Here is a 12,624-nt window from a genome sequence, read left to right on the forward strand (position 1 = left end):
TAGTTGAAAACTGCCTAATTCCCCTCATAAGGCTCTTTTTGTATGAACACTGACCATCTTTTGCCAGCTGGGGCTCTTTCACGGGACTAGATTATAATGGATTCACTCTCAACTTGGTCCACGTTGCAGAGCCGTTTCCATAGGAACCGAGTTTTTCTTTCCTGAAAGTGGTTCAAACAACCTAAGAATGATAAAGAACATGACATGGTTTGATAATATGCTTTACAGCATATTAGAGTTGAAACAATACACAGATGAATGTTATGGTTTTCTCATAGACAGTGGAATCTGATGGAAAAACACAATGTGAAACAAAAGTGATTTAAAATGCTGAGTCCATTCAGATAAATTCACAGGCAATTGCTTTTCAAGTGTTTGCACTGCATCTCATGGATAATTAAACTATTGAATGAATTTAGAATGGGAAACAATGCATTTGACTGTTGACAGCTAATATCTTGCATGTACAGAAATTCATGATTGGAATGATTCACACATACTTCCATAATGAAAAAAACCCTGCAATGTAAGTCCTTAGACAGTCCACAGTGTTTTAAGTGGTCTCGCTGTCCCCTGAGTCCCTGGGGTTTAGCTGGCCGTAGGAACCGATGCCTGTGTGCTTTTTGGTTCAATATATTTTTTAAAACGAAAGGAACCCCAACACACAGAAGCTTACTCCGGCCTGGGTCTGTGTGAGAGAGTGGCTGGCAAGGCTGGGAGTAGTGGGTGGTGTAGTGGCTCTTTTCTGCATGTTAGGTTGCCAGCACGTGTGGTGCAAGCCAGATCGAAAGAATGGGATGGAGAAAGAGAGAGTTAGTGTGTGTGTGTGTGTGTGTGTGTGTGTGTGTGTGTGTGTGCGTGTGTGCGCGCGTGTGTTTGTGTGTGTGGGTTCTCGCGAAAGCGAAAGAGACAGAGACAGAGAAAGGAAAGGAGAGAGCTTTTGTAAAATCTTCAATAGTAACCCATCTCCCACTGCAGTGGCCCACACATCTCAATATGAAAAGTCCAATTACTGTTGACCTCTATGCTTGTTCCAGAACAGCGGCGGTGACTAATTAAAAGGGAAGGTTTCTCTCGCTCTCTCTCTCTTTCTCTCTCTCTTTCTCTTTCCTGGTGTCTGAAGGAGGACAGCCCGGTGACTTGTTTGGTTGCACGCAGAGGTGTGAAAGAGCAGAGGGTGCTTTGGAAAACAAACCAGCTCATCCGATCAGGCACGACTGCTAGGCAGCTCTGACAGAGATGCCTCATCTTTATTATCCCACCCCCTCCCACAAGTCTGAGGCGTTCCGTCACAAACTCCTGCCCCAAGCCTGCCATCTGCTCGTCCCGCAAGCAGCACAATCAGTATCCTGTATTTCCAAAGGTGAAATGATGAGAGATTAGCCGCTGCTAAGTATCTGTAGTCACCTTCACCTCCAGACAGGATACTTGGGAGGAAATGACCTCGCTCTCGAGCTGGCTGTTTAGCAGGCATTCAGCTCCGCTCCATTTCATCCCAGTGCCTTTATGTTATTTGGCTGTATAACCCATGAATCACCGGGGCCTTCTACGGATTCCTCTTTTGGGAACCCAACACCTGTAGCCCCCTCTCACCAGCTAGCCAGTCCAAACCACTGGATTGCATCAGTGACCTCATAGTTAACATGTGCTCAATTTTAGATTAGGACTCAGGGAAAATGTCTGGCTCTAAAGGCCTGTGTGCTCAGCTATGCTGATTTCTGTAAATGTAATTTTATAACAAAGGGGGACTTCCGTGATGAAGTATTTAAGTTATCATGCAAAAGGTGCAATCAGTTACACCTAACGTTTTCATGGTCTTGCTTTCAAAATGGTGTGACATTGCTTTACACACACACACACACACACACACACACACACATACACACACATACGCGCGCACACACACATACACGCACACACACAGACACACACACACGCACAAAGTTCCAACGACATCAACATGTCCAAGTTCTCCCATAATTATAGGGACATAAAGAGCTAAATAACATGCGCACAGACATAAAAGCCCATGCATCATAATGTAATTATGGTTGTAGGTCTTAAGGTGAAATTTCCTGGCATATCTGAGTTTTGTTAAGGTCACTGTAGTGCCAGGTTTATTATACACACAAACATAGTCAAAAACTGTTTCAATTAACTCAAAATCGCTCTCACTAATGCTACATTACTATATCTGGCAGTGTTTCTCACTGTTTGCGCTCACTTGCCCTGCACTTAAGACTATAACCATCAACTGAAGTCATCGGAACTTTTGCGGCCAGGAAAAAAATGAAGGGGACGTATAATCCCATATATGCAAGCGGAAATCTTATTTGCACATACGGCTAAGTCTGGGACATCTGGACCTTTCCAGGGACAGCAGGCTCTCTCTGTGGGCAGTGGCTGCAGCCCTGGCTAGCCTGCCTAAACCAGAAGGCAGGTCCCAGCGCTTGGCCCTGCGACGGCCAGCCCGGATCAGGCCTCGTACCCATCGGAGAGCTTGCGGAGGCTCGGCACTGACAGGCGGAGAGGGAAGGAAACTCTGGTGTTTTAATAAGACCCATCTCTGCTGTCACTCTCAAGCCAGGTCAAAGAAGCAAAAAGGGCTGGGACGTAAGATGCAGGACGGAAACTCTCTGGGTTTCCGTGGGCAGGAATCTGGCAAGCCAGCAACGCTCGCAGGCTAGTCAAGGAGGAACAGCAGGCCAAGAAGTATGGTTAAACAAAGCAGCACATTGACTTAAGCTTCCCCCAAACTTATAGCAGATTCTTAAATTTATTATAACTGAGAACATTGGTCTGGATAAATAATAGAACTGGTAAGTGATTGCCCTGTGTAAATTTGCAGTATGCTTCCTTCCCAAATGTCTGCTATATTTTTCTTACACTATTCACGTCGAATCCCTGATCTGGCTGGAAGGCTAGGGGGGATAATAACTTGTTAAACACGGAGCAACCTGAATGACTGCAAAAGTCGTCTCGACTAGCGGGAATCAGGAGCAACACCAAGCCAATCATCCTGCCGCAACGGCTGCACGGCTGCGGCCGTAGGTCAGGCTGGCCGGATCGATTTGGCTTGATGTTGGGAAGGGCTTTTCTGAGGTATAAGAAGCGTTGGGGATTAGTGTCACCCACATATCCTGTCAGAAGGGGTCACGTCACACACCACGCCGGGACTCCTGGGGTGTACTGGCCGACCTGCTTCAGGGTTCCTGAATGGCCTGTAAGATCTTAGGGCAGGGCAGGAAGGTATGGGGACTATGCCATACCATCGGGAACATTGCTGTACGAATGTGAATGCAGGCCTCTTATACCTTTTTGTGGACTATATATTTTGACTTTCAAATTAAACTGTCCCCTTAATTCCCTATGTGACTAAGATGCATAAATATCTATCAAAGTACTTTTCAATCATAAAAAAACCCCAATTTGTCCTTTTTAACTGCATGGGCTTTAAATGTTTATAATGAATATGGGTACTTGTTAACTTTACAACATCTAAATTTTCCCAAAACTATGTTTGTTAACCGTATTTTGCAGAAACATTAAACACATGCTTTATTTGTAATGCTGGATACCAATAAAATGTACATTTGACACAACACAAAAACCAATCAAATTTATTTTAGAAACTACATGCAATTGACAGTTTCAAATTGTATATTGTGTATTTCACCAGAAGACTGGATTTTCATTATTGTCTGGTATTCTCTTTCTGGGACACTTTAAATAGAAAATTGTTTAATTTGAAAATAATAATGTTTTGCATTAAATGCAAAAGATATAGAAAAGCTTAACTAAAACACCACAGATGGCCATCTATTTTAAGATATGATTCATAATCCTATACGAGAAAGACCTCTTTGGTGAAGTGGACAACCCTGCATTGAGAATTCAACATGTCACCACCAATTAATTAAGTCATGAGCCTATCACAGGAAACAGGATGACTCTATTAATTAATGTCAGTGGAGTGGATCGGTCTTTATTTCCGAAGTGTGATGGAGGTGACAAGTTCCTGCTTCGGCTTCGGCGATGGTGATGGAGTGCAGGAGGGCTGGAGGTTCGAGTGTCCTTCATGTCCCTGCTATTGCCACATCCTTGACCATAACATATGGTGAGGGTCCTCGGGGACAGAAGTCACATGGCACTTCAGACCACCCCTCCCCCGACCAGCCTTCCTAGAGCTTTCCCTAGACCTCTGGGAAGAGCAAGTGTCGTTCAGTGGCCCGGCGATGAATAAAATGCGAGGCATTGAGAATTTGTCTGTGCTGAGGAAACTGTCCCAGAATAGTGTGTCCACAAGGCTGCACTGTTAATGGGGCGATGCTCTAGCTTATAATAAAGGGAAGGAAGGCTATTATTATAAATGGTTGAATGGAATAGTGAAAAGAAACAGGAAGCAGATGAATTTCTTTAGCTAGCGTTTGAGCCCGGTGGCAATTGCTGCAAAAGGAAAGATTTTTGAAAAAAAAAGAGCGTTGGGGAGCAATCGTTGCAATCACCCGCCAGCTTAGCTCATCTAGAAAGGACAAACTGTCAGAACATGAACCTCTTACTGTCACGTGGTACGGCCTGCCGCGTGCAGTGGGAGTTCATTGTTTGTCTCGTTTGTAACCACGCCCATGTTTAGCACCTGCTTTAGTCTTATGTCTGTCTGTATTTAAACCGCTGTAGGCGTGTGCTTAGTTGTCGGTCACTGCCCATGTTCGTTTTCGTGATTATGGTCTTTGTATTCGTGTTGGTATTGCCTGTGAGCGCCGATCGTCTTTTGTGTATGTTCACAAATGTCTATCACCGTCAGGGGATTCTGGACGTCCTGCCCCTTGCCCTGCGGCACTCGGGCTGTTACACAAATTAACACAGCTCGGAAGAGGAAAGATTTTTAAGGCCAAGATAATATTTTTAAGGCTATTTTTATTAATACATAACATATAATAATAATAATAATTATTATTATTATTGACCACCCACTTTATTGCAAACACCCGTATTGCACCTACACTCACTGGCAGTTGTATTAGGTGAATCTTATAGACTCATATCCATGACAACAGGCTCAGTCTGTCTCTCTCAAGCCAGGGTACGCAGCTCCCTCAGTGAAGCACCAGAGTCCAGTGCACAGTTGTGATGGCCAGGCTCAGCAGATGTGCTTGAGTGGGGAAATTGGCAGCCAGTGGAGGACTCTGGTGAGGAAAACTGGCCACCTCTGCTGCAGCCACTCATCATAGCAAAGGTGAAGGTGCTAATTGCGCTGGTGTGAGTGTATCAGGCATAACAGCATTGCTGTTTTTATTTGTGCCAGTGTCACAGTGAGGTTAAGAGCGATCCGCTTCCCAAACCAACCACAGCGCACGGCAACGCAGCACATGGTAACGCATTTCTAATTACAAGCCATTTCTAATTAAGCGGATGGTAAGTACATGTAATAGTATATAATGGTATATGATGGTATCAAAAATGCATTTTCTTTCACGTTACAACAGCTTTAAAGAAACAAAGGGTATAAATCGCAAACAAAATGACCCCAGTGAGATACTTCACAGAAATATTAAATGGGTGATGTCACGAATTCATTGGTTACAAACAAAGCAAATATGAAGACTGGTGACTCTTCACTGATTGGCCCCATTGACAGATGGGTTCTGCTGATTGGTTGGTTTGCTATCTTTCATATCCATGTGTTTAAGTTTTAGGAGGGTACCGTGTGCCCATCTATTTCTTCCAGTCTTTTAGAGCACTCAGCGCTTTCACAGAGTTTATGTGAAATCCCTGGTGGAGAACCTAAGGTGTTGTTTGTGGGAGGACACTTGTCTAATTAACTTCTCACAGAGGTTCATCATTGTGGTAAAAATCTTGGAGTGCAAATATTGATTATCTGAGTGATGACATGCTGTAGATACAGATACGTAGGACTTGGTGTGCTGATCTTTCAATAAAAGTGACATTTAGCAAAGCTTAGTTTATCCACAGTGATTTATTTAACCTACAGTGATTTCATCTACCTATAAATTTCAGTGTTTAAATCTCACTGTGTACTCCAGGACTAACAGAAACACACACACACACACACACACACACACACACACACACACACACACACACACACACACACACACACACACACACACACACACACACACAAGGGCATCTCTTCACTTCCCACTCTAACTGAGGAAACAGTGGTCATCAGTTCCATGCTGTGCTGCTGTGCCATTTTTTTGCCTCCTAATATGGTGCTCAGTTTTTGTTTCAGTTGCGGCCGATCAGTCACCTGTCCTTCACGTGGTTGCCAAGGTGGGGAAATGGACCTCCATATACGGCGAGGTCCCCACAAAGGAGCTGTGCTGGGGTAGAGCTGAACCAAAACATCATCGCTCATTTAGATTCCAGCATGCTGGGCAGCCCTTCTATTCATTACAGCCAACTGCTATCTGACAGTCTTCTCCTCCTGCTTGAAGGAGGACAGAGTCATTCTGGAATCCTAATATGCCTTACAAATACAGTGCGAGAAAGAGAGAGAGAGAGAGAGAGAGTGGGAACGAGGGAGAGAAAGACGGAACAAGAGAGAGAATGAGAGAAAGTCAGAGACTCACGGAGAGAAAGAGCAGGAGAGAATAAGAGAGACTTTAACGACATGCACTGATGTTGTTATTCAAAGAGGTCCATTAAATTGGCGGGTCACAAGAAAAAAACAAGAAGAGTCCAGTAATCGCACGAGTGCTTAAACAACGTCAAGCTTTCTCACTTTCTTTTTATCACCACAGGCCAGGACTCCATGCTGCCTGTAACGTCTGACCTCCCAAAGGATTTGTGCTGGGGCTGTTTTTTTTTCCCCCTTAATATTGAATTTAGAAGAGAGCCTACAGGAATTGATTCCGACATTTGGGTTCAAAGAATGTTGTGGAATAAATATTTGCATTAGTTGTTCATGTCAACTGAGTGCAACAAGACAGGTCAGGAGTCGTGCAATTGCTGTTTGTTGACTGAGGACTGCAATGAACTATTTTTCGGTATTCTGTGGACCAACGAGCTCAGCCTGACATGCTGATGGAGAGTAGCTGAAGTCTTCTTGTCAAGGACAAGATTGCTAATGATGTATCCAGCACTCCCCATTATCTCTCCACCCCCCCACACCAACCCCACACCAACCACCTACGGTGCACAGTCGGACAACTTCAGCTCGGTTGCTGCTAATCGATCATTCCATTGTACTATTTTCAGGCAAACAGATCAATGTGCAGTTCCACAGCACACCTTGTGCCCGGGCGTAGCATGTCTGCAGCACAGAACCACTTACCTTCTCAGTGTGTGCCGACAGCAGCGCTATGCACCCAGGCACCACGCCGCGTCCGTGACAGGGGCAGCCAGCCCAGAACGGTGGCCCATACCCAAGCAGACGAGCACTCGTAGACAGAAAGACCCGGTCCTTTACCAAGGTAGGGCTGTGCTGTGCGCTGTGCCCACCCGATCCCATTCATGCTATTTTTGAGCTAACACAATACACCGACTGATATGAAGCATCTATACCCACAGTCAGATAGCAGGTAAAGGAAGTCTTTGACTTTCCTTTGTAAAATCTGAGTGCGATTGTTCAGCTATTGAACATTTTGGCAAATACAGATTAAGCCTACAATCCGTTTACACAAAAGTACCTGGATAATTCGGGGATTTATGTTCATACATTTTCATATGAACTTCATGGGGGAGGAGTAGATATTTTTGTTAATTTTCCAATCCCAGGGAACGATCTCCACACTGAAAAAAAGAGGATGCTGTCATCTAAAACTTACAACCAAATATAAACCTCAAGGTTTGCTGACATCAGAGCGGCTACACGCGTCACGACCTCATGCTCAGAGCCAGCGGTGCTCTGGAAGCCTCGTCTGAAACAAGAAACAAGGCCGCGTGCCAAACGGGGTGAGATTTGTCACTTCGAGGAGTTAATCAACCTTTCTGCACCTCCGAGGGGACAGATCCGGGCAGACGACAGGCTCATTTGAATGTGGTGATATTAATAATAGCTGCTCTTTTTTTTTCCCATCTCCTTATTTCAGCTGAGGGTGGCACTTTTCGAGCTGCACCCCTCCGTGCCGCCCTTGGGTTCTGTTTCTGGCCCTCGCTGCTTCTCAGAGTCACTACAGAGATACGTCCTTGGTGCTGATCCTGGCTCGTTATATGGGACATTCTCTGCTGGGAGCGTGTCACTGCACTGCATTCATCTGCTTCCATCAGGAGGCAAATCGGGATATCTTCAGTTACATACTGAAGGAATACATCTGGTTTAAGGTGAACTGCTGACCACTCCACTTACACTTTATGCTATGCCCTGTGGAGTTAGTGGGTGGAGCTTTGATGTACATGTACTCAGAAGAAAGATTTTTCTTTAATATTTCCTAGGAGGTTTGCATGGAGTTGGTATAAGCCTACAATGTTTGGCTCTAGAATACACCCACCATGCAAGGCTACCTGGTCGATGGCACACACAGCAGGCATTATGTGTTGCTTTAATATGTTGTTATAACGACCACGGCTCGTACCGTGTGTTCACATTCTTATCCTTACTTCTGGATTGTCTTTGCTTGCTCGGGTGGTAGAAGGCCTGTTTGGTTTTTTAGATTATCTTAGAAAATTTTGATCAATTGAAGTGATCTACAAATCACCAAAAAAATTAAAAATAAAAAAATCCCTGAAAGCCAATAGATATGTAAATGCTAATGTTTTTTTTTTTTTTTTTTTTTCCTTTTGAAAACGTGCCCTGTGCCACTGGTCATTTAGTCTACTGCGTCCATTCACCCTCGCCAGATATTTAAAGCAACAATGCATTTCCTCCATGGCCGGATTTGCACAGCACAGTCAAATAAAATGGAAAGGTGATTCTTACATAATGCTGTGTTTCTTTTGCCTGCCAGGGGCTAAACAAATCTGGGCTTTTAAGAGTTCTTTTTCACTGTGAGTGTATAGCTACTGTCTGGGTGGATAGTGAGAGTGACCAAAAGGACCATTTTAACCATTATATAACAAGCTGCAGTGGTATGCACATCATTATAGGAAAAGAGAAATCTATTATGTTTTTTTTTTCTTTTTCATAATATCCAAATGCATACACATGCACATAAAAAGTGGCCAGTTTTATTTCTGGTACTTGAGTGCTTTGAGAATCCATTTTGTGTGCTGAACTTTTGCTCAAGCACTGTTGACAGAGACTTTTCCTTCTTTCAAACAACATTCTGATGGAGCTCCACTACATGGTACATGTATCTGCTCACTTCAGTGAAACCTCACCAGGCTTTGCTGGTATTTTCAAGTCATCAAGCAGGTTTATCTATTTTCCTTTGCCCTCTGAAGTCTGAGATAACGCAAGAGATGCATCACATAGCATACAAATATGCTACATTACATAATATACAAGAATGCTCTAGCATTACATAATTAAAACTCAGTAGAACCCATAAGGCCTATAAACACTATATATGTATTATATATACTACTCACACTGGCAAGGAATAACTGGAGTTCACAGGGTTAAAAAGAGTCTTAATCAGGACTGTATGAATTTTTCTGCCTTTTTCCAGAGTCTTTAATGCTTAACCGGGCTATGTGGTTATGCTCTGAAGAACCATGTGCTTATGACTTCCTGTGTCTGAGAGACACTTCCCTTTCTTGGTCAGACACAAGTGACGCACTGACCTAGCGGACGTCTCAGTGCTTCCCCTCGTCCTGTTGCCAGGGAACGAGAAAAGCGTCCAGCGCGCCCGTCCGCGAGCACGCGCCTCCCTCCGACGGCCTCCTTCACGCCGACTCAGCTTTTCGGCACGTCGTTAGCATTCCGGCCCCGCGCACCTGTAAAGGCAGTGACTTTGAAACGGCGGCTCAGGACGCGCGAAGGCTGCTGCATGCTCGTCTCATACTTCCACAGGTTGGCCGAGGAGCTGATCTGGAGCGCGCTTATTGATTTGCCGCACCGGTGCCGAGGAGGAGAAGATGGGTGGCCCGGTGCCAGGAACTATCAGCCATGTCATTACCTCCGCCGCAAGATTCAATCAACAGCTTTCAAAATCAGTATTTCACGCGCAACAAGGGGCCAGTACTGCTGACGGCTGCTGCAGGAGTGAAATGCAAGATAAAGACCGAAACATAGTCAGCTACCCCCCCCAAAAAAATCTATTTAATGAAAGTCAGATCTTCCCAAACTTCTCCTAAGGAACTGAATGGTGATGTGACAGATTGTTATTCACACGGCAACATGCCGGAGGGTGTTCGAACTAGTCCCAAAGATAGTACGCAGAACAGAGGATATTAAACTTCAATTTGACTGCACTGATAGCGCACAATGAAGTAATTTATTCTGTGGTATTTAAAGGAGACTCGCATACACGCGTGCGCGCACGCACACACAATGACACCTGAAGGACAATTACAGCATAAATGCATTATCTGGATATTGACTGAAAGGTTAAATAACATCGACTTTATATTTCATTGAGAATCCGTGAATTAATCATCACACATGTATACTGTCCTGTGCTTTTAGTCTTACAATGTGTCATTGAAGATGGCCATTAAAAATAACATTTTTGTCTGTTAATGACTTTTAAAAAACACCAGGATTCTGTTTAAGAATCTCTTTACAGAAACCCTTGTATTACTGTATAATCACTGTTATTGTATAAACGAACTTTGCAAATACAAGTTATTCCTCCCATTTTTCAGAAATGTAATTAACTTGCTTACACTCTGGATGTGCCCAAAGATTTTACCTTAGCAAAACAAATTAGGAAACGGCGTCTCCATATCATCAATGGCTCGCACCGCCACCAACCCACACACCCCTTTCCGGCCAGACAACCACTGCATTCTTCATGTATCCCAATGGTACGTTGGTGTCGGACTACACGTGTGGATCAAAGCCGGATTCCGCGGGTGCGGCGCACACCTCCAGGAGCCAGGCAGGTGCGCACACTCGGCGGTCGCTGGAAAGATGCCGGTTTTGTCACACTCAACTAAATGGCGAGGCAGCAACACGCCCGAGAGGGTCCTCTGAAGTCAGAGTAACATAATGAATTATTAATGGAATAAATCTCCAACAGAAGGATGAGGAACCAGACAAATGTCCCTTGGCATGAATTGCGGTGAGCTGAGCAGGGTCTCAAGGCTAATGGGGGGTGAGTGGTGGGGGGTGATGGCATGCTGTCAGAACAAGGCAAGATATATCAGCGAAACAGGAACAACCAGAGAAGGCTGTGACATGCGCAGCATAACGGCGTCGTTACCAGTGCGGTGCTGACGGAAGACATTACAGCGAGTTGATGATCAATACTCATTTAGTAAGGAGAGAACATCCAATATGGCAGGCATGCTGGTAAATATTGATCAAAAAGGGGGAAAAAAAAGCAAATGTCTGTTATTCACACCAAAGTAAATATTGATAAAAAAAGAGGAATGGCTTTCGTAAAATATGAGGGTCTCAGGAAGCCCCTTCTACTGAAGCGCAGTGTTGGCAAAATGAAAGAATCACCTTCTCGCAATACCAAATATTGGAAGGGAGCCCTTACATCACATGGGGTAGTCTGTTCCACGATGCCTTCAGAGAGTCTCTGTGAGGCCACGTATCAAAGGTCTACTGTTATTAACGAGACAGCTGTAAACATGGGGTTGGGGGGTGGGGGGGAAGAGACCCAGGGAGAGAAAGAGGGGGCGAGCTATATGTGATGTGTTGATGAGAATTGGTTGTAACGAGGGAGGGACTACATTCTGCTAAGCTTGATTGAAACATGGTATAATGGTATAATGAGGTGGCATCCTTCATTTTGCCATTTGTGAAATGACAAATCGTGTCTCTTCTTTTCATACTGTTTTCGCATCTATAAACGAACGGTGTTAAAGTGAAATGTCACGAGGCTCCAAACTGTGAGGCAGTATAGCATTAAGCACCTGTAATGACACTCCTATGTGGTTCGGTGTTCAGGCATCTCAGTCTTGGTTTTTGCCATGCTGATGATGATGATGATCATATGATGTTACCAACGTGACCCTCACCAGAAACAGTGGAAGAAGAGTAATGACGATGATGATCATATAATAAGCACAGACTGGGGCTTTGTGGCAAATGAATGTATTTCTAGGCTTTCCTGTAAAAATAAATATTATCACTCATCATAAAATGACATATTATACTGAAATTGGACTCATGCTTAAATGAAATCATACATAACGCACACTGTGTGTTTGTCTGTAGAAACTTTTTTATGACCCCCCCCAATGGCAGTGAATCCTGTTACACCCAAGTAACCAAAAAGTGAAAGTGACAGCGTGTCACGTCCCTCTCTTTCAAACCCACCAACCGTGCAAGCGCACACACAGAGACACACACGGACACACATTCACATGCTCACACACTCCCAAGGGCCTTTCCAGTCTGCTTGAGCCCAGCTCCTAAACCATACATCCAAAGCAGGAAAACGTGACAAACATCCATTAGTTCACAGAGAAATGCAACAAAGACTACCACAGTGTCCCTTTGCTCAGAGGGAAATCCCCAAGCAGAGCAGATATCCATTTTCACCAAGCAGTCCAGAGGATCCCGATGAAACTGGTGGCTGGAACGATCCCTTGACTTCAGAC

The sequence above is a fragment of the Electrophorus electricus genome, chromosome 7, assembly GCF_013358815.1.
Source record: "Electrophorus electricus isolate fEleEle1 chromosome 7, fEleEle1.pri, whole genome shotgun sequence".
NCBI classification, from domain to species: Eukaryota; Metazoa; Chordata; class Actinopteri; order Gymnotiformes; family Gymnotidae; genus Electrophorus; species Electrophorus electricus.